This window comes from Pteropus vampyrus, unplaced genomic scaffold, assembly GCF_000151845.1.
Source record: "Pteropus vampyrus isolate Shadow unplaced genomic scaffold, Pvam_2.0 Scaffold1, whole genome shotgun sequence".
Taxonomy (NCBI): Eukaryota; Metazoa; Chordata; class Mammalia; order Chiroptera; family Pteropodidae; genus Pteropus; species Pteropus vampyrus.
In genome coordinates, this window is record NW_011888782.1 from 37134580 (window position 1) to 37162039 (window position 27460).

Sequence of the window (27460 nt, forward strand, 5' to 3'; positions counted from 1 at the left end):
GTTTACTAGAAGTTTGTATTAGCTTTCTACATAACAACTATATTATGCATTTAGTAGCCAAAAACAACACCCATTTATTATCTCACATTTCTGTAGGTGAGAGTCCAGTCATGGCTTGATGAGGTTCTCTGCTCAGGATCCTAGGAGGCTAATATCAAAGTGTTGACCATGGCTGTGTTCTCATCTGAGGATCAGGGTCCTCTTCCAAGGACATTCAGGTTGTTAGAAGAATCCAGTTCCTTTTGATTGTAGGAATGATGTCCTTGTTTTTTTGCTGGCTATTAACCAGGGCTGCTCTCAGTTCTTAGAATTTACCTGCTTATGCTCTGCCATGTGGCTTTCTCTTCAATATTGCCCCTTGCTCCTTCAATGCCTGCAGGAGAATGTCTCTGTTGCTTTGAATCCTGCGGATTTATTTTTCTAATTTCTAAACCCTCTTTTAAAGGGGCTCACCTGATTAGTTCAGATCCATCTACACTCAAGGAGAGGGAATTTTACATGCGGTGGTAGAAATTTTTAGACTTTCTTAGAAATCTGCTTACTGCAGAGCTTTGCTTCTAAATATTAAGTGAGAGAGTGGAAATATGGAAGGAGAAAATAAATGATTAGGTATAATTAGAAGAGAAAGTAGAAACTCTCCCTGAAGTTGAGACCACAGACTCAAATACAGGTAGCACTCTGCCTTCCTCTGGAGACAGCACTGTCCAATAGAACTTTCTGTAGCAATGCAAATATTCTACATCTTCTCTGTTCAATACAGTAAGCATCAGGTATATATGGCTATTGAGAATTTGATATGTGGCTAGTAAACCCTATATTTTTCATTTTATTTATGTTTAAATAACTTAAATTTAAATTTAAAGTTTAAAATTAAGTTTAAAATTTTAATTTGTTATTTAAATTGTTCTTTTTATATCTATATTTTACATCTATCTCTGGCTTCCTGCCAAATTTTCAGTTTTAGATATTGAGTCATTTCCTATATAAATTGATAATTGTAAAAAGTACTAACATCATCTATTCTAATCTAATAAAAATAAAAATCCTTTCTTCTTGCTACCTTTGTCATAGACATGTACACCAAAATAGTGATTGTTTTCTTTATTATTTACTCCTGTGCATGGACACTGAGTTAGATGCCTCACATACAGTCTCATTAAATCTTCACAACTCCATGCGGTATTATTATGATTCCTATTTTACAGAAGAAGAATCATATTCTTAGAGAATGTAAGTAATTTCCTAAAGTCTCACAATTATTTAATGCTGAAATAGAAATAAATCTTACGTTCTTTGTCTAAAGTTATTCTTAGCCTCTAAACTACATCACCATACCAACAAACATTCTTGTAAAGCACAATCGAGCCTATTTCTAATCTTATCAGTGGTGGTGAGCCTGTAAATTTGAGAGACAATGCATTCTATTTACTGGCAGCTCTAAGACAGTTTTGGTCTTTCTGTGGTCTTTCAGTGGTTTCTCATAAACAGATGGCTAAATCATCCACTTCTCTTAATTGTTTCCTTTAGATTTGATCCAAGTTTTAAGTTTTGGTTTACAAAGCATAAGCTTTAAGAATAAGTCATTTTCTGGTCTTGAGTGCAAATATTTCTCCTAACAATTTCTACTCATTGTTTTTATTTTAATTTCTTGACCTATTTTAAACAAATGGATGTGCTTAGACTGTAGGGCAGAGATTAGGAGTTTGGGTTAGGAATGCAGGCAGTTTAATTACTGGCTCCACATTTTATGAGTTGTGTTAGCTTTCACTTCTCCATGTTTCTATGTTACCTATAAAATGGGATAAAAATAGCTATCTCAAAAACATTGTTTCAAAGCAGAAAGGAAATGAGATTGGTGAAGCACCTGGAGGGAAGTCTAGCACATAGCACACACTCAGTAATAGGCAACTGCTCTTATTATAATCTTGTTATAATAGAATTCAGCTTTCATGATCCGCTGCCCCCTGCCCAGTTCCCCAATTATCCTGATCTTCAGCCACGAAATAAGTCTTTCAGTGGTTCCTTATTCACCAAATGATTATGTCACTCACTTTTTTGTTGTTGTTGTTGTTTATTGTTGTCGTTGTCGTTGTTGTCAATTGTTTGTTTGCCTAAATTTGACCTGAGATTTAAGTGTTGTTCCTCAAATTGTGAGCTCTAAAAATGAACATATTCCATGAGCTCTCATAAATTCTCTGCTTATACCAAAGACACATACCTTTGTGCCATGTCTAAAGCTAAACCAGATGAATAAGAATGTCCCTGCAGTCAGAGTAGTGACAGCTGCATAGGATTTCATAGGAAAACAAAGGAGATGCAGTCTGTGATAGAGAAGCAAGAATGAGATTCTGACATAATGCAATAGATATCACTTCTACTGGGGAGGATTTGATTAGGCAAACTTCCAGGTGTGGTGCAAAATAAAAATGTGAGGCCAGTTCTTCAAAAAACAAGCAAACAAAAATTGCTGTTAGCAGTAATTTTGTAAAGCTTTTTCTTTTCTACTGCAGTTTCTTTCCTCCTGCAGTTTCTTTCTTGATTTGTCAGTGTTTGTGATATTTGCTATTTAATTTTGTTCTAAGTTTAAAAAACTAGCATTTTTAATTTTAGCATGACTTTTACTGCTTATATTTATTTATGTCGTGTAATGCCAGTCTTAAATGCAAAAATAAGAACATTGAACTCATATCCAGTCACCAAAATTACACAATTCATATTTAGCAGTTCACGTGTGTGTGTATGTGTGTGTGTATTTTGTTCTTTCCAGAACAATGGGAATACTGCACAAATTCAACTGTTTTTATTTAACTTTTTGATATGTGCACTTTCTACCAACATGTTGTACCTTCAGCTAGCTGAAGAAGGAATAACTGAATGGAAAGGATCTGTCATTGCTCTATTTTTAGTTCTATGCTGTATTTTCATTATTAGTACAGAGAAATAACATGAAACAGAAAGGATAAAATAGGATTCCTTGATTGTTTGTGTTTCTTAGAATGTTATCACTGGTCACATGTAAATTGCTCACTCTGCCCTTTTAATTAACTACATGGGTATCTTTCTCTCTCTTGCCTTATCCTTTCAACACATTGAGAATATATATAACATACATATATGTATACATAGCAATCCTAAAAATTCATTTAAAACATAGATGTATGTATATATTAGGATATATATGAAATATATGTGTGTGTGTGTGTGTGTGTTTCATTTAGAACACTGCAGTTCCAAAACCCAATTTTATTTCCTGTAGCCTTTTCTTCTATTTCTCTTTAAAAAAAATCCTCAAATATAAAAAAGCTTCATAACTTATATCTATGCCTTTGAAGATTTCCTAGCTGACACTGGCACACAACATCTTTTAATTCTTTTTTTTTTTTTTTTAACTCTCACAACTTGCATCAACATGAATAAGAAATTTTAATTTTCCTTTTTGTTTGTATGAATATCTAGAACCATCACCTTTAAACTCATTTTTCCTTCCTGTAGCCATAACTACAGCTTTTCAAAAATATATTTGTGATATAAGTTCACTGTGAAGCTGATTTTTAAAATACCCATTTATGGAACACCTACAATGTGTGATACACTGTGCTAAGCATTTAAATTATTTCTAATCCTTGATACAATCTTCAAATGTATGTAATAGTTAAGAATTGGTATAGATGGCAATGGCTGACTGGGGCATATAAAATTACATAAAATTCAAAACTATTCTTATACTCAGAAATATAGCTATAAAATCATAATTGAGTTGATTGCAGATCTTTTCATTAAACAAAATAAAAATAAACAAAAATAAACAAACAAGCAAACAGTACCGGTGACAAGATTCTTAGGTTATAGACTTGTTATCATCCCTATAAATAAAGGCCCTAAAAGGAAGAGACAGTGTTTAATTTTCTTTCTAGCTTCAGCTGCTAATGTTGTTCGTGGCATATAGCTGGAGCTCAATACATGTTTGGAGATTAAGTTCAGGAAATTTAGTGAGGATAAAATAAATTGTTATTGAGTTTTTCTGTGTTACAGAAAGGCATTCGAAGTCACATACCATTGTACTATTAGAACAATCAAGTTTCAATTTCAATACTTTTGAAATGTATCAACTTGTCTCTTTTGTGCAAAAAGAGGCAAAAGTCCTGGAAATAATGCAGGCATTGTTGTAGCACCATAGATTTCTTTATGTTCATAAAAATATTTCATTCTGTTCTGTGTCTTTATACCATAACAGTCTTGATTGGAAACTGAAGTGCTGCAGCAAGAACAATTGTATAATTAGAAGACAGTCATTTACTCTGGCAACATCTTGAAAGTATGAGTTTTAAAGAACAATGAAAATTTCTCTGTGTTTGATTGGAATGTTTTTATCCTGATTAACAATTTACAAACATTTCTTTCTATGAACCTTCTCTGAAAAAATCTCAAAAACATTTTAGCTTCCATAGGCTTTTAGGTGATATGTATTTTTAATTTTAACATAATCAAAGGCTTATAATGAACTTAATAACTTTTCCCATTTATTGTCCCCATGACACAAGAATTGGTTTAAGTAAATCATTCAATCTATCCGTAGTTTTGCAGAGAAGCGCTAAAAGTCAAAATAATCAAATTAGAAGACCAAAGTTTCAAATGTGACATTAGTTAAATGATCCTGTTGCCTAATTTGAGAAGAAGTTTTCAAATCATGTCATTATTATAGAAGAAACATGTCCATATTTCTCTTTGGAAAGACTGCAGAGGTAATAGTACCCAGTTGCATGCCATTGAGAGCATCTGTATCATAGGACAGTTTGATGATGAGATTCTGTACAGAAGAAATAGACACTTTCCTCTGTACAGAAGAAAGTTATGATGTAAATGAATTCTTCTTAAGACATGTAAGAGACGGTGAAATACTATCTTTACAGATTGCAGTGGTGAGATTATTTCCAGAATTATAGTTCTCTAATTGATTTTTATGGAACCTATTTTAATTGTAGTACCATAATTATAATGTTAATTTATAATCTTATTGGGACCTATCATTTGTGAAGTGCTTTCAAACTCACAAAAAATCCTGTATGGTAAACAAGTCATTTCCCTATTTTAGACTTTAAGAATTAGAGATTAAGGACATTGCTTAAAATCTAACAAAACTTTTGCAAAAATAAGAGAATACATGTTCATTTTCTCAGTTTTTTATTCTTACTTCCTGGGTCTCAAACCCAGAACTTCATGATCACATTCTAGTGTACTTTTACCATAGGATAAACTAGTTGAATTCCTTCCCTAATCTCTCTTCATTAGAGATTTACAAATCCCTTCTAACAAATGCAGAGACTAAATATCATATCTGGACATCTTAAATTCAGGGATCTATCTGAACAGATATGAGCCTGAAAAAAAGAAAATAGAAGTTAGTTTAAAAGTAATGCCTTTCATAAGTATGCTTTTAAGGGCTAAAATTAATGCAGAATTGGTATTGAAAAAATTTCCCTTCTTTTCACTTACTTTCATGAAAATACACCTGGTGATAATGTATTTGGTTTTCTGCACAAATTTGTGACTATTTATATTATCTATATTATGAATGAAAATTTGAGTTAAATTTTTCCCTCATTCTCAAATGGCTTGTAAATCGGATCAGATACCTGTTAATCAAATCGCATATATTTTATTTTGTGCTACCTCCCGCTGCTTTACTGAGAAGTAACTCTTTAAGCTCTTCTTCAAATATTTTTCTAATAGAACTGGGATTACCAAATTAACAAATAAAAATCTAGGGTACCCATTTAAATTTGAGTTTCAGATAATACAAAAATGATTTTTTTTCGTATTAGTATATCCCTAACATTGAATGGGATGTAATTATGTTAAAACAATTGTTTTTGTTCATCTGAAATTCAAATTTAACTGGGCTCCCTGTATTTGTATTCTTTCTGGCAACTCTTAAATAGAACCATTGGGAAATAAAAATGGTTTTGTTATTGGTTCCCTGCGTGATGTACAACAGCCAGAAGTAAGGACAGAGTCACTGAGATAGGAATAAATTGTCCCTGAATCTGATTCAAAAGACCTTAATGAGCGAGGGATTATTTTTTCCTGCATAGCTGAAAGTCAGAATAAGAAGAGCTCTGGCCCCAGGTGCAGTATGATCAACAATTCAATGATGTCCTCAAGGACCTGATTCCTTTATTTTTTCCATTTCTTTGTTGAGCAGCCCTCAACCCTCTTTTCACATGTGCAGGTTGGTAAAGCAGTTTCTGAGTCAGGTCAGTAAGTGGGAATGTCCAGAGGCAGAAAATAAACTCTTTATTTCAGTGTCATTTTCTTAAGAACAAAAAAAACTTTCCCAGAAGCCCTGTGAAGATCTGGCTTTATGATCACATGCACCCCTCTCCCCCAAACCAGTCACAGACAGGGTGACGGGATCATGAGTTTAACCTAGTCATGATACACCTGGGAAGGCAGGTAGGAAGTCAGTTCCCGTGAGACACAAGGAGGAAGAGTAGACATGAAAAAATTAGGTTCTATTAGGAAGGAAGAAGCTGGTAAAAAAGATAATGACAATCAATGTATTGTTAGTTCACTATGCTAAATTCATATACCTTCATTTATATAGGGGAAACTTCAGGGTTTCTATAAAATTAGATTTGACAACACATGGAATGGCCAGTCTTATAGGGAAATTTCAAATGTGTCCAACTTCTTTGGAGTGTCTCCCTGGGGGATTCTGAAGAGGGAAGAAACATACACAAGAAGTTGAGCTCTTCATTGAACAACCATTGCACTGAGAATATATGTGTTAGTGAAGGGGAATAAAAGGAGGTGGAAACTTTTCTATTAGAAGTCTTAAAGAATCTTTCATTTTCCTCTAGTGTGGACCTGAGCTTATTGTTTGAGATCTTATTTAATAGACACCCACACAGAGTTATAGGGAACTCGATTTCTCTCAATGAGAACAATGAGTTTTCATTTCAAATCTAGTGAGATTTAGTTAGTGTTTGCTGAGAATCTGTGTTTTAAGATTAAAAATATAAGCAAAGACAAGGGAATATTCTTCTTATATCATTAACAGTTATTTGTAATCATAAATAAGACTATAAATTGAAATTTGACAGTATATATCAGAGAAATTGCATTCTTATATGGTGGAAATTATATGAAGTAAATGAGTATTCTTGAGATTTGGAATAAGCAAAGTAACTATAATTAGTTTGACATATGAATGAACTATTGTGTTTTTCTTTCTGGCTTTAGTTTAATATTGAATTTCCTTGTATTGCAAGTAGGGAGGATCCCCCAGAAAAATGAATGCTGTACAAAACACAGACTGTGTTAGTGGCCTAATGGTGCTAAAGCAAATAAAAAGGGATTAAAAACACAGAATACAGAAAGTAAGTAGATACACATTCACCTCCTCCATTGCAACACACACACACACACACACACACACACACACACACACACACACCCTTGGGAACTTTCTAATCTAGCCATCACTGCTGGGAATAAATCCACTCATGACCAATGAGAGAGTAAGGTTTCTATTTCTGATCCCTCACAATATACAGTTGCTAGTCTAGTGGTCGGGTTGAGACTGAGATGCTTTCCTATGAACCATCAGGGAACAAGTAGCCTCATTAAGTAGAATATAAATAAAAGCTTCAACCTGGGGAAATGTGTCAAGTTATAAAAGTAGGAACGAAGTGATGGAAATTTCGCAATGACAGGTATTAAGAGAATCACATTCTAGAAGAGTTTTAGAAATGAACAAAGCTCTAAGGGTCTATCCTACACCATCCAAACGATCATAGATTAATACATATATGCTAGTGAGCTCAGGAAAGAGAACATGAACAACCACTATGGCTTCATGACAATGTTCCAGAACACCTTTCAGGTCTCTTAATCTCTGTGTCTATATTGAATAAAAATTTTTAATAGCTTTTCCTTCTGGTATGGACTAAATATCAGAAATGTCTGTCAGTTATATGTCTTGGTACAAGTTAATAAATTAATTTGGATTTTATTGAGTTCTGACAGTATTTTAGCCACCAAGAACACAAAGACAAAAAAATGGGGGTAGAAGCACAGAAGTGTGGAATGACACGACAGGACATTGTCCTGTCTCTTCTGGAAGAATAATTGTTACCATCAGGGAGCTTACATTCTTGTGCACATAAAATGATTACATATTAATAATTGTAGTAAAGGAGATACAAGTTCTTGTAATAAAAATTCAAATAGCAAAAAGTATCACAGTGTTACTAAATATAACATGGACTGGAGAGTAAGTGGCATTTTCTAGGAAGCCTTAATAAAGGATGTAAAATTTGAGACAGCTGTGGGAGGGTGAGGGGACTGTTTTCAGGGAGAGAAAATAAAAACAGGGATAAATGTGAGAAGAATCATAAAGGTGTGGAAAAAAATATACCGGTCTGTAAGAATTCAATAGGACCGGCTTATAAAAATAGGTTACGGGCTAAACTTAAACCTTCTATAATCCACTTGAAGGATCATGAGATTATAGACTAAGTCAACAAGTGAACAGAAACAGAAACTGAAATGCGTTGTTGATGAACAGGTCTTGGTCATCAAACGAATGTGAAAGATGAGGGGAACGGTAGTCCGTAGGGTCATTTACTAAATGTTTCTCATTTTCCTTCTAAACACTGGTAGCTTTGCGCTTTCCCATTCTCCTGAAGTAAAGTGTGGCACTGTGACTTGCTTTGGTCAATAAAAGAGAGCGGAAGTGATATATGTTCCTTCTAGGTGTACGCTTGTTAAACAATTTGACGTGCCCTCTTCTCTTGGCTGTGATGATCACAGAAGTGTGTTTGGAGATAGATCCTGTTAGTTCAGATCCCTAAACAGCTATGCTGAGCAGAGACCCCTGCCAACTCATGCTGGGTGAGTAAGAAATAAACCTCTGTATGTGAGGCCACTGAGATTTGCTGACTGTTATTTGTTATTGGCACAATCTATCCTGAGCAACGAACCATTGTATCCACCATTTCAGAATACTATTAATTCAGCAGCATCTGTCTGACCTCAGTGAACTCATAAATTCATTATTTAGGTCTGATTCCATGCCTAGATTTAGATTTTAAACAAGTACTCCACATCAAGGCTTCTAGGTCAGCTACTAATTAGGGTCATTGTTAGATGACCTCGTTGGAAGATGAAGGCTCATTTTTTTTTTTTTTTTTTCTGTTTTAAAGCGGAATATAGCAGTGAGAGTCACTGGCAAGAGAGTATTTGAAGAACTCAGTAGTAATTACTACAGTAGACAGACCTTTAAGAGCATCTGGATTCACATCTTAAAATCAGATGTCTTGGAGTCTGCAATACTGGACAAAGAGATGTAATGCTTTCCAGGAAAGGGCAGAAAAATGCTCTGTTCTGATTGGAAAATGATAGTCATTGAGGTACGTACAGTCGGCAGAGAGTCACATCTGTGGAATTAAATTATCTTTTGTGTCTGCAGTGCAAGGGGTAATGAAAATAAAAAGAGCTCTAGAAGAGCATTTTGTAGTTAACTCCTGTTTATATGCAAGCTGTCTCTCACTTGACTTGTTCCCTTGTCTGAATTTTGTGCATCTGAGGCTGAGTCTGTGAGAACAGAACACTTTTCTAGGGCAGCCAACTGTACCTCAACCATTTCAGGCGACCACTTCTCTAAGAGCAGACTCCACTCTGAATTCTGCATTCTGTCCCAAGAGCTTCTGCAGGGCACCAACTGGCCACATTCACCATGACTAATATTTGTTCCTTATTATTATTATTACGTAGACTTTTCCTTGTTTGGTTACAGGCACACTCCACTATTTTAGAATATTATCCCTTCATCTTTTTGTTTTTATGAATATGGAACAAACAAGAGAAATCAATGGGAAAGAAAAGACACAGTATATTTACTAATTGAAGTTAATCTTTAGGTAGCCCCTCTTGGGATCCACCCATAGAATTGTCACATTGTCTGAAATGGTATTTTTAAAAATTATTTGATGATGTTCAATGTAAGAAATAAATTTTATAGCATCCACATAAATACAAACATATACTTAAAACAAAAGATATGTTTTATTAAGCAATATTTATTCTGACTGTATGTTATACACTCTAATATCATACATTCATACACCTACGGAGTCATGGGAATCTTATGTCCAGTTGTCTGTTGTACAGCTTCAGACGGAAATGGGAAAGAAACTACTACCTGTCTGCTTAGCATCCACTAAGTGCTCTTTGGTTATATAAACCTGCTTGGCAGTGCTGGTGTCCTGGAGGCACATGCTTACGGCTTCTAACATAATCTTTTACAAGATACTAGAAACTTCTATCATTTGATTACCTTAGGACATGAAGCTCTGGCAAGGTGACAGTTTTTTGTTGCTGCTGTTGTAGTAGTGGTTTCTATCTTTGGTTAAAAAGAAAAATTCTGTTCCCACAAGAAAAGGCAGTGCTGTGTTGTAGACTTGCAATGTTAACATGATATTCCAGAGTTGTGAGATTCGTCAGAAATTCCAACAATGATATGTGTGCACCCTATTTCCCTCTTACATCCCAGCAAGCTTTGTAGCCTTGCACTTATATCTTAAGATCTGTTTTTCAAACTGAGTCAAGAAACAATAATGAGACAAAAATTATTTAGTCGGTCATAGTCACAACTTTTTTTCCAGTAACAGAATAAAATAGAATGCACTTTACATCATAAGGTAATTATTATATGATGAAATTTTTTTTTTGTTTAATGACCTATATGTATATATATTACCATTACACAAACACCTACCCACCCACCCACCCACACACACACACAGTCATGATGTAAAGTATGTTCTTCTTATTGTAGCAAAGAGAGTTTTAAAAATCACTTACATTTTAACAGTGATTCTTATATGTCAGACGTTATTAGTTAAATGTTAACTAATTTAATCCTTACACCTGGTCTTATAATTTCCCCCATTTTACATCCTGAAGCACAGGGCAGATGAGTGATTTGCCTGACTTTACAGAACTATTCAAATCTAAGCAGCTTTTCCCCACAGGCATTGTAACCCAGGCCATAACAAATTACCATAGCTTGGGTTGCTTAAAAAACAAACATCTATTTCTCACAGTTCTAGAGGCTGGCAGTCTGAGACCAGGGTCCCAAAATGTTGGGGTTCTTTGTATGGGTCTTTTTTCTGGTTTACAGAGGGCCACCTTGCTGTATCCTCACACCTCACACAGTAGAAAGGGAGCTAGCTTACTCTCTGGCCTCTTCTTATAAGGGCATTAATTTCATTCATGAAGACTCTATCCTAATGATCTAATTACCTCCTCAAGAGTCCACTTCCAAATACTATCATTTTGGGATTAAGTTTTTAAGATATGAATTGAAGGAGAGGGGGAAGACACATTCAGTTGATTGCAATAGGCTACTGTCATAGCCTGTAAACTATCTATACTGTCCTCTGAGGGTATTAAAACGTTGTCCTAGGTGACCATTGCATAGAGCAGGAAGGAAAATTTCTGTGGAAAAAAATGAATATAGAGAATGAATCATATGGACAAAGACAGAATTTTCTAGGCATATGTGTGGATAAAGAGGTGATAGAAAAGGAAAACAAAAAATAGTAGGAGAAATTCCAGTGTAGAGGGAAAAATTTATGTAGAAAAAAAATGTAAATGGAGATTGCTTGCTTAATTTAGCTGTTAGGAGAGGTCAGTCAATTGTAGACAATCACGTTACATACTCTAGAATTTTCAAAACACCTTAGAATATGAACATCCTTCTATCTGACTTGGCATTTAGATCCTGAAATTTAAACTTTCTTTTTTCTTTGGAAATACATTCATGATTCTCTAAATTTCAGGTTGGGGAATATTTTCAATGTCACTCTACCCTTACCAGTTCATTTTTCCGTTCGTCCTTTATTTCTACCATTTAAAATAACTTCTCTGGGAGTCACACATTTGCTGACCACCATCATCTCTCTTTGGCCAAACTAAACATATTTCCATGTTTTCGTTTGAGTTTATGAGTCATCTTCTTCCTGTCATTCAATCATTCTTATTGCTGTATGTGGTACACAACACCCCAAGGACCACAGCTCTCACCACAGTAGTCCAGGTGTGTTTTGGACTCTTGCACACTCTACATTGTCCTTGGAGCTGAAGCGGGTGCAGGGGAGAGGGGCCTGCAGCTGTATGGTAGGGAGGAGGGACACTCTAGGGAACTCTGGAACGATGTATCACCTTTAAAAAGATTCCAACCTTTTATCTGCCTCCCTTGAGACTAAGAATTACCAGCTTCTATAATCAGAATGATTTCAAACAGATGGTTTTGCTTGTGAACTCTCTTGAAAATGTCTTATTTATTTGCTCTCCAGGACAAGAAGGATAACTTGTCTTCTGTAGATTTTTAGAGATTGAATTAATTTTTCTATTAGTAAAAACAAGTCATATTCACATTTACTTAGAAAGAGATTCAAAACACACACACAATTTCCGACGTAGATTGTGAGTCTGTATTAATTTCTTGGTATTACTCTTCCTTAAATATAGACAAAACCTGCTGAAATTGTTTCTTCTATTAAAAAAATTTATTTCTATTCTTAGTTCCCTCAAGAATGATGTAATTGAATTTCATTGTGCTTTTAGAGATAACTATAAAATAAATACCACCTGACCCGAAAAATGCGGCATTTCTGTTTCCAGAGAATTTATGGGAAAAGCTAAAACTCTTTGGTTACCAAATGAAAACAAACCACATCTCTTCCTAACAAAAAGACTAGCAGCTGCGTTTGCAAAGCCACTGCCGCTGTGGTTTCCAAAGGGTTTCCTATTCTGAACACTAGAGGACACTGGTGATCTACTCAACTCTGTTCCAAGGCTTTTAAAAATTCAGTGTGTTGCCAGAAGCTTTTCAACTTTCAATGGGCAGGAATGGAGTGGAAAATAACTGTTTGAAAGTCTGTGTTTTGAGAAAGAGAGGTTAAAAATATTCTTTGCAGAACCTATAGGAGAAAGAAGAAAAGCGATTAATCTTTGTCCCGTGCCAGCTAATTGTCCTGGTCCAGAGATTGTCCTGGGTTCAAATTTCATCATTTGTTAAAACTAATGCTAGAAAAAAAATTCGTAAAATAGAAGATGGTTAGTTCAAATCCTATGTGTTAGAAACACCATTTTTCTTTTGACTTTGATTTTTGCTGTTACGTGATGAAATAGGTTTATAACTATTGAAAAGACATTCTGGGTCACGAGCACTATCAAATGGAATATGTTTATTTGGACATAATGAGGCGAGGCAAAAAGCATTGAAATAAAACAAAGGCAGTGAGAATATGACAACTTCACAAATGGAGTTTAAAATAAAATAGCAGAATCCCTAGTTATCTGTATGATCCATGCTCCAGATGCTTTGAGGCACAGGGGAAAAATAAACAGCAGAGGTAAAACAATGGAAAAAAATTAAAGGGACACCAATATTTGATGTGAAGTGTTGAAGTAAAGGAAGCTATCAATTAAAAAGCATTGATGACGAATCAATTAAGTGTGACTAGGATAATGAAAGCAACAGCAAGCAGGGGCCACTGTACAATCTACTCGATCCATAATTATTTTTTCATCACAGATTTTAAAAAAAAACATTCCTTTCCTATTTCCTCAAAGCTTATAGTTAGAGAATTTAGAGAAGGAAGCCTATTTTTCTTTTATACTATCCTCTTGGCCAAATATGTCCGTTCTTACCACACGCATGGAGAAAAGAAGGAAAGGGAAGGCGCTGCCTAATCTCAAACGTGCCTGCGAAAGCACGGCCTAATAGCAGCCAGGGGCAACGGTTTTCCTACTTCAGTGTGATCCTCTGAAGAACGGGCGTCACTGCAGCCCTTGAAGCCTGCCTGATCTCCACCCTGTTCTCTCATGTATCACTGCTGAGAGTAAGTCGTTTGCAGCATGATCGTCCTCTTGGCTGTAATACACTGTGCTGTGGCAGTATGTAACAGTGAAGTTTATCAGGCGGTCAAGTCACTTAGTTACATTAGGAAGAGTATCTATCCAGGATAATAACAACCAACTCAACTCCACATCTGAGTTTGTCTCCTCCCAGATCGATTGTCACCTTCTTTCTCTGTAATAAATTAGTTTCTCCTAATCTCAGTCAACTTGCTTTGACCTAAGGATTTACTTATTTTGCTAACTGGTTTCTACTCCGTATCTAGGCGACTACATTGTTTGCTGACTTCCAGAGTCCTTCCGTGTCTTTGGTGTCAGATTGAAGATAATGATTGTTTACTCATAGCGTTCTTTAATTAATTAATTAATTAATTAATTTAGGTGAGGCAACTCTTGGTTGACTTCACAGATTGCAAGGACCTTGTCAGTTTTTTTTTACGCCTATAGCACCTGGTCTTCCTAGGTGGTCTCCCATCCAAGTACTAACCAGGCCTGACCCTGCTTAGCTTCCAGGATCGGTCGGGATCGGGCTTGTTCAGGGTAGCATGGCCATAGACTACAGTGTTCTTTAAATAGTTTAATCACCCAGAAGCTCTCATAGTTTGTAGAAGAGGATGGAGGAACTTACTCTACAGAATGTTATTAGTGAGAGACTTTACCTTCTCATTGTAAACAATTAATCTTCTGACGAGTAGCTTGATAAAGAAGTCAATGTTCGTCTATGGCCATGCTACGCTGAACATGCCCCATCCTGTCTGATCTCGGAATCTAAGCTGGATAGGAGACCACCTAGGAAGAACAGGTGCTGTAGGTGTTAAAAAAAAAAAAAAGAAGTCAATATTATTAAAATGCACAGGAAGGTAAATCTGAAACATATAACTGCTTTGTTTATAGAACACTTTCTTTTGGTAGGTTAAGGCTTTGAAATGTGCAGCACATAGTGTTAAAACCTTGGAGACAACGTTATTGAGGATGCAAAGATCAATGTAGGTAGAAGGTAGTGAGATAGTCATGTATTTGACTTATAACATTTTGCATTTCTTTTATAAAGTGTTTATACATTTCTTTAATAAAATGAAAATCTTCACAGCTGTTTTACAAGTTTCTGCATATTCTTTGTATACATACATATATATGGATGTTTATGACCAGATCCAATTTTTGATTCATTTCCTTGACAAGAGCTGATAAAATTTGAGTCCTTTTTGTTTGTTTCTAAAATGACTGAGTTTAAAAAGCAGAATGGGACATATGAAGGGTAGACTTCTTTCAGGAAATTCTCCCTTCTTTAAATAACATTAACTCTATTTGAACTATGAATATGTGTTTATTATAATTATTGCATATATATACACATATACATATATACATACATATATACATATGCATGCACACATATAATTTTAAACTTTTACAATTTATAGTTTAAAGTATTTTATCCCTTCTTTAAAGACTTGTACATTATATTATTTAAAGCTAAAATTCTTTATTGAGACAAATGTTTTTGTGGTGGTAACTAGTTTAGGAATTGAGGACATTTTGACTTTAAATTATTCTCGTTTGGTACCAAAGACTTATAGGATACATTTAGAACACAACTTCTTTATTGGTGACAGTTGCTCAAGCTTCCACATCCTACATATCTTAGGGTCAGAAGGTGGTTCATGCTCATTGTCTCCAAGAGCTATTTTAAAATTATTACTCTTGTAAAAAACAAAGCAAAACAAACTCAAACAAACTCTGTTCTTTTCAAACATACATTATTGGCACCATCATTTTCTATTCTGTCTTTTTCAAGGTCATCTATTAATATTCTGACACCTGACTCACAATGTATGTCTCATTTCAAGTCCTGCCATGAGGCTGGAGGACTGTAATTTTCACTTGGCCTCAGTTTGTTTAATGTTTTATGTCTAATGACTTCTTTCACTCTTCTGTTTTAGCCACTCACTCTACTATGCCCAGAATCTGTTTATCATGAAATAATTGATTTATACATCATAATTTTTGAGCATGACTTCCTATCTTTCTAATCAATCGATCAACTATCCCAACTCCATCTTTCCTTTTGCCTCCTCTTGAAATCTTCAACTTTTTCTCTAGTCATCAATCTCCTCCTATTTTAACCTTTATTGCAAATCAATTTTGGTTCCATAGTCCATCAGTTAAGGCACTTTTGTTTGTTTGTTTGTTTGTTGTTACTAAATTCCTTTGTTGTACTATCTCTGGAAGCCCATCTTCAGTCCATTACCTCTGATGTGGACTTTCCCTGGAAGACTTCCAACTCTACCACTACCCTTCTCTGACACCTTCTTGGCCTAGAGAACATGACTCCACCTGCAGTCTATGGCTTAGATATTACTTCTGTAGGGAAGCCTTATCTGAATCTTCTGTACCATAAAAGCCTATTAGCTTCACCTCATGCTACTCAGTTTTTTAAACTGAGTAGTTTAAAAAAATAAATATATATTACCTTACATTCTTTGTGGGTAGAGAATCCAGAAGTGGCTTAGTTGCATAGTTCTTGTTCAGGGCCTCTCATGAGGTTGTGATCAAGATGTTGGCAGGACTATAGTTATCTGAAAGCTTGACAAGGTGTGAGGATTCAATTCCAAGATAGCCCACTCACATGGCTGTTAGCAGGAATCTTCATTTCCTCCCTGGTAATTGGTAGGAAGCCATAGTTCATTATCACATAGTTCTTTCCATAAAGCTGCTTGAGTATCCTCACACAGAGCATACTACATAATTTGTGGGACTCAGTGCAACCAGAAAATGTGGGGTACTTTGTTAAAAAAATATTAATAATGGTAATATGGCAACTGCTGAGCATGAAACCAAACGTGGGGCTTACGAGATGGCACAGGTCTCATAACCTGGCAACTTAATTTTCCCAGAGAATGTGATCCAAGAAAGAGAGAGAGAGAATGCAAAGAGAAAGCTGAGTGCCTTTTATGACCTAGTTTCAGAGGTTACTCATCATCTCTTCTGCCCCGTTCGTTAAAAGTAAGTCACCGATTCTGGCCTACACTCAAGAGAAGAAAAATTAACCTCTACTTTCTGAGAGGAGAATTATGAAAGAATTTGTGGACAAATTATAAAATTAGTATGTCATCTTAAAATTCAACGTGCCTTTTTCCCCCCCTCTTCTGGACTGGTGAAGGAAATACAGTGGAGAACTCTGAGGAATCCCCAGGGAGTGGCAGAAGAACAGGACAGAAAAATCTAGATCCCTGAGTCACTATTTAAAAAAGAAAGCTACCCAGGAGAGCAACCCAGTCCTATCTTGGACTGTGATTTGAGAAAGAAAAAAATCACCGAGATTTTAGGGTGGTTACAACATTAGTTACCCTGACTAATTCACATGCCTAGTTCAGAACTTATTAATGAAGCTTCAAAGAAGAAGAATCCCAAGATGTACTCTATAGAAAAAGTTTCCATGTCCAAGTAAATTAGAAAAACAAAACAACAAAACAAAACTAGATACCACAGTTCTTCCTTAAAGATTCACAATGCGCACTATCAATTAAGGTTCTGAGAATTCCCACAGTAAAAAGAAAATTTGTCTAACTCTGTTTAACTCAACATTTACCAAATGTATATGACTAAGGAAATGGGTAAACAGGACTGATATTCATTATGATACAATTATACCGGTTGTTCAAAATATTGAAACACTTTCATTTTGGTTGGTAAATAACGATTGCTCAAGCCCTCCAAATGTCTCTGTCCCCCACTGTTCCTGCTCTAAGGTGACCTAAATGGTTACTTTTGATGAGCTATTTTGGTATCCACCAGCCAAGGAACTTCCAAAGCATCCACCATGGCTCCTGTGAGATGGCTTTAATTACCAGCATTAGCCCTCTGTCTAGAGCAGTCTCCAACTCTGATAGAGAAAACAGGCAAATGTTCAGTGCCCTTTTGACACCCCCTGAGATGTGGCTTCCTACTACAAGTAGATATTCCCCCTCAGAAATATCCTCACATAGTTTTTTGTTGCATGTGGACACTTTTGGGAAATTGCATCCTCCAAAATATTGCAAGCTCATGGTTAAACATTTTTAATCCCACTTATTCACAGAATGACCAGTATTGAAATCAATTTCTGTTGTAAGGAAGACACACAAATGATTCTGATTTACTGGCTTACCAATGTACGGTTTGGGTTAAACAAGGCTATTATTGATTTTTATTGTTCGGATTGATTTAAATTATCTTATAGTGATATAATCTTTATTAAGAAATTTTTAGCTTATGACACAAGATTCATCCAAGTTGATATTTAATGGTTTTAATTATATAAAGCCCACTCTGCCATCATATCATACTCCTTTTTCTTTTCATTCTTTCACATCTTTAACAAAGACCCAGTGAATCCTTACCCCATACAAAGAACTCCAGGAGGTGGCATGGATGATAAAGTGTGTTAGCCATAGATCATGCTCTTACAGTCAGCCTGCTTGCCAGTCATTACCAAGGTCACTCATATGTGTTACTAGGCACTCTGAGACTTGTAGAACCTGTGTAGTCCAAACATACATTTTCAAAGGACCTCAGCTCTCCTGAAAGTATATTCCTCTTTCTTGTATATTTAGCCATTTTCTTAACCCCTTCAACTTCTCATTAGAGGAATTGAATCAGAGGGTTTTGTAAATTATTTTTATATACATCATTGTGTTTTTATTGTGTTTATCTTCATACTTTCTCCAACAAAAAATATATATCTTTTGAAAGTGTTCATTCATTGAAGAAATTATTTGCTTATTATGATGTGATAGACATTGTAATTTACTGTTATGTGACAGACACTGTTATTACTACCAATTATAAAGGTACAACTGAACCTTCCTAAGGGATGATTCATCATTTTCAAACAACTATTACAGCATATAAAACTTTTCCAATAAGTATATTAGTAAGACTTAAAGTGAAAGTAGGTATAATTTACAGAGGCACTGTTAGCCCTAAGCAAGGTTTTAAAGAAGACATAGTTTCTTTCTACTACCACACAATACTAATTTAAAAAAAGAGATAAACATGTGAGAAGAGAGAGAGAGAAAAAGAGAGAGTTTGCAAGAGTGAGCACACACTTCTAGAAAAGATTTTTTTTATTAAAATACAGCTAACATACAATATTATAGTAGTTTCAGGTGTACACAATAGTTTTTCAACATGTATATACCTAAAGAAGTGATCACCATCATTTGTCCAGCAACCATCTGACACTGTACAACACTAACACAATGCTATTGACTATATTGCCTATGCTGTACGTTACATCCCTATGACTTATTTGTTTTATACCTGGAAATTTGAACCTCTTAGTCCTCTTCACCTTTACCCCTCACTTTTTATAAATTTTCATTTACAATTAACATTTGATATTATTTTATATTAGTTTCAGGTGTACAGCATAGTAGTTAGACCGTTAATGTAATTTGTAAAGTGATTTCTCTGACTAGTTTAGTACCCACCTGGTACTATACATAGTCATTACCATATCTTTGACCATATTCCCAACGCTGTACTTTACATTCCTATGACTATTTTGTAACTACTAATTCGTGCTTCTTAATTCCTTCACATTTTTGACCCCATCTCTAACCCCCTCCCCTCCTACAGCCATCAGTTTGTTCCCTGAATCTATGAGTCTGTTTCTGTTTTGTTTGTTTATTCTGTTCTTTAGATTCCTCATATAAGTGAGATCATATAGTATTTGTCTTTCGCTGTCTGACTTATTTCACTTAGCATGATATCTTCCGGGTCCATCTATGTTGTCACAAATGGCAAAATTTTATTCTTTTTTATGGTAGAGTAATATTCTTTTGTATATATGTACCACTTTTTCTTTATCCAATTGACTGATGGGCACTTAGGTTGCTTTTATATTTTGGCTATTGTAAGTAATGCTGCAATGAACATGGAGGTGCATATATTTTTCTGGATTACTGTTTTGGATTTCTTCAGATAAATACTTAGAAATGGAATTGTTGGGTCATAAGGTAGTTCTGTTTTTTAATTTTTTGAGAAAACTTTAAACTATTCTCTATAGTGGCTGCACCAGTTTGCAAGTACACTGACAGTACATGAAGGTTGATTCCTATTTCTTCGCATCCTTGCTAACAATTTTTTTTTTTTTTTTTTGCCTGTAGCACCTTGTATTCCTAGGTGGTCTCCTATCCAAGTACTAACCAAGCCCGACCCTGCTTAGCTTCCAAGATCAGACAAGATCGAATTGTTGGTTTTTGATTTATTCAGAATAGCCATTCTGACAGGTGTAAGGTGATATCTCATTGTGGTTTTAATGTGCATTTCTCTGATGCTTAGCGATGATGAGCATTTTTTCATATGTCTGTTGGCCATTTATATATCCTCTTTGGAGAAATGTCTATTCAGGTCCTCTGACCATTTTTTAGAGCACATACTTTAATATCAGGCAAAGTAGACTTAATGATAGAAATTTACAGGGATAAAAAGAGATATTATACACAAAAAAGGGGTCGATTTATCTAGAACAAGGGTTCCTAACCCCTGACAATGGACTAGTACCAGTCCGTGGCCTGTTAGGAACCAAGCCAAACAGCAGGAGGTGAGTGGTGGGTGAGCGAATGAGCAAAGCTTCATCTGTATTTGCAGCTGCTCCCCAGCGCTAGCAGCACTGCCTCAGCTCCAGCTCAGATCATCCAGCATTAGATTCTCATAGGAGCATCAGTCCCTGGTGCCAAAAATGTTGGGTATCACTGACTAGAAGACAAAGGAAATCCAAATGAGTATGCACTTAATATCATACTTTCACCATACATAAAGCAAAATATGTCTACTAGAAAACTCTAAAATATTTTTAAATTAAATAACACAATACTAAATGATGAGTCAAAGAAGCAATCACAATGAAAATTGTAAAATATTTTAAATTAAATTAAAATTAAAACATTTTAAAATTTGTAGACAAATAGTATAACATTAAATTCTTATGTTAGAAAAGGAAGTGTTGAATCAATGTTCTAAAGTTTCCACCTGAGGAAAGCAGAAAAAGAGGAGCAAATTAAACACTGAGGAGGCAGAAGGAAAGAAATGATAAGAAAGGAAAGATAGTGAAATAGAAATAAAAATATATAAAAAAGTGAAACTTAAATCTGGTTCTTTGGAGAGATCAATAGCCAGAAAGATCGGGGGGGGGGGGGGAACACAGAAAAAAAACAAAGAACAAAAATGTTGCCAGTTTTAGTAATAAAAAATAGTACATCACTAAATTTTACAGACATTAAAATAATAATGAGCATGCTCAACAAATTTTTGACACAAAATTTGCAAACTCAGTTAAATTGTGGTAATTCTTTGAATGACAAAAATTACAAAAGTCTACAAAGAAGAAATAACCTTAGTAAAGCTATAGCTGTTAAAGATAATGCATATGTAGTAAAAAGCTTTGTCTTCCCAGCCTTCAGCCCCACATCCAAATCCATGCCCAGGTGCCTTCAGAAATGAAAACTACTAAACAAGAAATAATTCTGTACAAGCACTTGCAGAATATTGAAGAGAAGGGAATACCCCCTAATTCATTTTATGAGGTCAGTATCACCCTAATACCAAAATCAGACAAACATTACAAGGAAAGCAAACCACAGAGCAACACCTTTCATTCATATTGATGCAAAAATCATTAATGAAATAGTAGTAAATCAAATCCACCAATCTATAAAAAGGGAAACAAATCACAACCAAGTAAACCGTATCCTAGGAATACAAGGCTGGGTCAACATTTGAAAGTCAATCAAAATAATTTCTATGAACAGACTAAATAAATGGAGGCTAAAAAAACTTTTAAAAATTTCAACATCCATTCTTGTTAAACACTCCCAGAATATTAAGAATAGGATTGAAATTTCTTCAACATGATAAAGACCAATTATGAAAAATCGATAGCTAAAATCATCGTTAATACCGAAGGACTAAATTCCTCCCCTCTCCCAAGATTTGGAACAAGGAAAAGATGTGTGTTCTTTTTCACTATTCCTTTTTAATAAATAAAAATTTTTAGATTATACAGACTCAAAAGAAAAAGCTGGCTTTATTAACAGATAATGTGATTATAAAGAGCTACTAGAATAAATGGTTTAATAAGATTGTGAGATACAAAGTAAATAAGCAAAAATCAATTTTATAGACACATACTGGCAATAAGCAATTCGAAAAGAAATTTTAAAATATCAGTTCTAATGTTATCAATAAACATGAAGTACTTAGGAATCGATCTCACAAAATATGTACAGAATAAAAAACTACAAAATATTGGTGATAGAAATTAAGAGCTAAATGAATAGTCATATTATTATTATGAGTTGGAAGACTCTATACTGTTAAGATGGCAATTTTCTCCAAATTGATTTTTAGATTTAACACAATCCAAATCAAGTTCTTAGCAGGCTGTGTGTGTGTATGTGTGTGTGTGTTGGGGGGCAGGGGGGTGTTATAGAAATTTATAAGCTGAGTCTAAAATTAAATGGAATTGCGAAATAGAATAGCTAAAACAATACAAAGTGAAATAAAGTTGGTATACTCACACTACTTGATTCTAAGACTTAATACAAAGTGATAGTAATAAAAAAAGTATGCTATGGCATAAGGAGAGACATAGATTACTGAAACAGAATAGAAAGCTCACAAATAGACCACACATTTGTGGTCAACTGATGTTTTAGTAGAGTACCAAGATAATTAGATGGAGATAGAGACCCTTTTAATAAATGGTGTGACTCATTCATATGTAAAACAAAACAAAACAGAAAAACAAACAACTGTTGAACTCTTTAAATAGTGTGAATCTAAAAAAGCATCACACTAAGTGAAAGAAGCCATATATAAAAAGGATACGTACAGCATGATTCCATTTATATGATATTCCAAAAAAGGCAAAACTACAGGAATGGAAATCAGATCAGCACATGCCAGGAGCTAGGAATGAGGGCAGAGAATTTTCTACAAAGAGGCATAAGAAAATTTTTGCTATATAACTTTATAGTTTGCTTCAACTAGGTAAATACAAAAACAAACAAATAAATCAATCTTTAATTATCATCTGTTTCACTAACTATGTCTTGACAATGGAGGAAATATTCAGATAAGTTACAAGGTTTTGAACTGAGTCCAGTTCTTATAATATTGATCTACTTTACTCATATTTAGACCATCTCTCTAGAACAATGGTTTCTATCAACAGTTGTGAGATAGGCCAAAAATTATTAGTTACTACTTTTTTTATTTCACAAATCCTGAGCTCTTATCATATGCCAGGTGCTTTTTAAGTGCTGAAGATAACTGATCCAAACAGAAAGCTATGACTTCCCCCTCCCCGCCCTGGAACCCATTTTCTATTGTGAAGAGACAGAAAATACAAACAAGATACGTACAACGGGCAATTCATTAGATGATAATAAGTATTAAGGGTAAAATGAAGGGAAAAGTGGGGTGGGGCTAGGTGTATGGGTGTTGCTTTTTTTTTTTTTTTGGTAGTGTCAAGGAAGGCGCCAACTAAGAAGGTGACATTTGAGTAAAGACCCAAAGTGATAGAGATTTGGTCTTGTAAATATCCAGAAGAAAAGCATTCCAGGCAGAGAGCATGCCAAACCTCTAAAGAAGGAGAGACCTGGGATGTTAGAGGAAAAGGAACAGGACTGCTGTAACTGGAGTCAATGGCATACGGATCAGAGCTGTAACAAAAAAGTCCAGAGTGTAAAGAGCCTGGTGAACCATTGAGAGGCCCTGATTTTTTTTCTTCTGAATGCTATGGGAAGGCTTTAGAGATTTTTGAACAAAGGAGTGTGTCATGATCTGACTTTCATTTTAAAAAGATCACTCTGTCTGCTGTGTTGACAATAGAGAGGAAGGGAGCAAGTGTGAAAGTCAGGAGGATGATTGGGAGGACATTGCAGTAATCCTGAAAAAGAATAGTGATGGCTTGGACAAGATAGTAGTGCTGGATGATGATAAGTGGTTAAATTCTGGATGTGTTTTAATGATATGGATGACAGGATTTACAATCAAATATAGGATGTAAAAGAGAATGTGACTGAGAAAGAAATGAAAATGATTCCAACAATTTGATCTGAGCAACTGGGATCATGTTTTGGCAGATGGAATGTGTAGAGTGGTACACGGAAGATCAGGAACTCAGTTTTAGACATGTTAAGTTTGAGATGGTTGTTAGATATCCAGGTGGAGACAGTGGTTAGGCAATTGAATATTGAAATCTGCAGTTCTGGGTTGAGGTCTGGGCTGGAGATAGAAATTTCAGTCATTGCCATATAGTCAGAATTTAGAGCCAGGGAACTAGATGAGAATGAGATAATAATGAGCGATTAAGTGTGGATAGATAAGAAAAGCTGTCCAAAACACTGCGTCTTGAGACACACTATAATAAGAAATGAGAAAAGGAGAAAAATCCATAAAGGAAACAGAGAAAGAGAAGACAGGGAGACACAGGAAAACGAAGGATGATGGGGTGTCTCGGTTAAAGAACTAAAGTTTGCAAAGTCTACAGTTTTATAAGTGAAAGTGGATCCAAAGTTATTCTTGTAATGATGTCACTCCCACTATTTGCATCTGATATGCTTTTTAAATTAAATTTTATTTCTTTTCAATAGGAAGGAAAATGATAGAACCACAGCTAGCAGGCCATAAATTGTACAAAGCAGACTGTCCTGTCCACACCACTGTCTAGTCCAGGTGATCATTACTGGTAAATGGTTAATTAATGTAGCAATTAAAACAAAACAGAAGAAACAAGCAACCAAATTTCAATGTTATGTTTTAGTTACCTTTCCCCTTATTCCACCATATATCTAGGTCTTTTTCAAATATTGGTGAGAATATAAAAATCTGAATATATCCATGTAATAAATCACATTTATGAATAATCCGTTCTGTATGCTGAATTAGGAAAAACATCAAGATTCTCAGGTAAAAATTATTGGAGGTACCTCACTATCCACATCTGTTTTAGTTTTTCGGTCAGAACTACATGTATAGTTTCTCATAACTTCTCAACATGTGTTCTTGGAAAACTTAGTGTAACAATAATATCAGTAATAAATTCTGTGCTTTATTAGATTTTTCAAACAGTGAAGGGCAAAGGGTCTCTAGATTAGATTTTATGGCTCTGTAATGAAAATTCTGGTCCCGTGCACATCACAGCAAGTGCTTTTCTATGGTGACTAGCTCATAACTAATGCCACTGCTAACGCCATTTATTAATCCATAACTGATGGATAACTGGTGATATGAACCTCGGCAGTATTATTTGACTTTTAGGTTAAATTACAGGAGCCAAAGGAACTATTTCTTCCAATTACATTCTAGCTTAGTTACTGTGCTTTTTTTTCACAGTATATTTACTGAACATGTTACTTACTATAATTAGTTGATGCTTATTCAAAACACAGATTAATCTAATATGTATTTTCCATAATCGTATGGACCGTATTAGCCGAGGATGTTTGAGTAATTTAATGTTAGGATAGGTATTCTTATGATATGGCATATTTTAAATTTGTTACTTCTCCCATTGTTCTAAAACATAATGAAACACTAGCGTTTAAAAATGTACAAAGTATTAATGAAATTGCCTCATTTCAAGAGGCAAATTAAACAGTTTTGCTTGATGTTGCTTAGTTACCTCTCGTAGACCTTTATCAGAGCTATATACATGGTTGTTTATTTTCTTATTTAAATATTTTGAAAAGCTAGTTTATAGATTTTAACAGTATTTGCTGCTTGTTTGGGTTTTGCCATTGTTGCTGTCATTGCTGTTCTGCTGTGACAGCTCCATTGGGGGCTCCTTTCAGTGTCATTATGCCTGATGGAATGCAGAACCGTGTGGCTCTGGAGGTGGGTGGCCTTCAGTTCATGAGTCTGCTCTGCCACTGCTGATGTTGTAAAGTTAAACAGGCTATTTTGACTTAGTCTCATAAAGAAAGTGAAAATACATACCACCACATTGTTTTTACTAAAATACATACATAATACATATGTAATAAATGCCATTGTTAAAGAGCTGAGCACATTGTCCGGATGATTGAAGCCCTGATTCTCGCATTCATACATACCTCTCTGCCTGCCTTCTATGTCATATATTATTTTTCTATCTTTAGTATATTAGTCTCCAGCCCTCAGGATTTTGGTCTTTCTATCTGAATTGCTGTCTATTCGTCTCTTCTTACTACTGTCCTTCTATTTGTCTACCATCCATTAGTGTGCCTATTGATTCATTTGCCTTCTCATCTTCTCATTCATCTGTCTATCACATCACCTATCTACCTCTCCATTTTTATCTAGAGGTATATCCATCCATTTCCATTTTAATGACATGCTGTCTATATTAGCAGAATAACTCTCTGGTTTCACCTAATAAAACACCTTGAATCATAAACACCAATATATTTAGATATAGAAAAGGCCTTAATATTTTTTTTTGTAGTTTAAATCACTCTAATCACATATTATGAAAGTCAGGTGAATTGACTAATCTCTTTTTACTATCTAATAAATAACATAAATATTACATAGACTTATATCGAGGATTCTTATCTCTCTTTAAATTGCCTTCTTTAGATAAAGTTTTTCTAAAACATTTTGGGTAATTTAAATTTTAGTTAATTTTTCCTAAATATTCTGTGGATAGTTTGTTACGTTGATTTTAGCTGTAAGTTTCAGAACAATGAAATCCAGTGGTTTACCATGCAGTTGGGGTGGTGTATAATTCTACTTCTCCCTATAGTTCTTCAGCTCTGTCCTCTTTAGTGTCTTAGTTTTGAATTTTAGATGTTTTTCCTCATGGTGTGATAATGGCTCAACAGTAAATGAGACAACATACGTTCTTGTTCGCCTGCTTTTGTGAACTACCAAACACTACCAATTATGATATATTCAAGTTTTCTCCTCTCTTTTAATTCAACCAGCTGAAATCATACTAATTAGACTTAAGCTTTGCTTGGGGGATGGAATTTATAATTATTGGTTTTTCATTGGAATCCACTCTTGAGCTCCAAATGGGTTCACTTTTCTTGAATCACTTGTGGTAAGTGAAGAGCTATGGGTACCTAAACAAAATTGGCATTATTTATTGAGAAGAATATATAACATAAGAATATGTTATACATAACATAGATAGTATTGTTCACTACAGGCAGTTACCATAAAGGTCTCTTTTGGTCTCATCTGAATTTTTTTATTGGTTGTTTCTAGACTTTTTGTAACAGAATTCATTTTTCCAGTAAATTTTTATGGTATAAAAGCTATTCATTTTATTCATTCTTTTGATTTTACTTTGTTTAGTTTGCTAAAATACTTATAAGTTTATTTTGCATTTGTTCATTTTTGTGGTTTCTTCTAGCACTGTATTTAAACACCCATAAGCAAGAATTGTTTCTTTCATCTTTGCATTTCAGTGTATTTAGTATATAATAGGTATTCAATTAATATTTATTAGATCAATGAATGAGTGACACAGACTGCACATCAAAACAATTCAGCT

At 34.7% G+C, this 27460-nt stretch overlaps 1 pseudogene; it reads right to left on the reverse strand.

Annotated features, from left to right (window-relative positions):
* Nucleotides 1-14367: 14367 nt before the first annotated feature.
* On the reverse strand, nucleotides 14368-14486 carry LOC111736269 (annotated as a pseudogene).
* Nucleotides 14487-27460: the final 12974 nt, after the last annotated feature.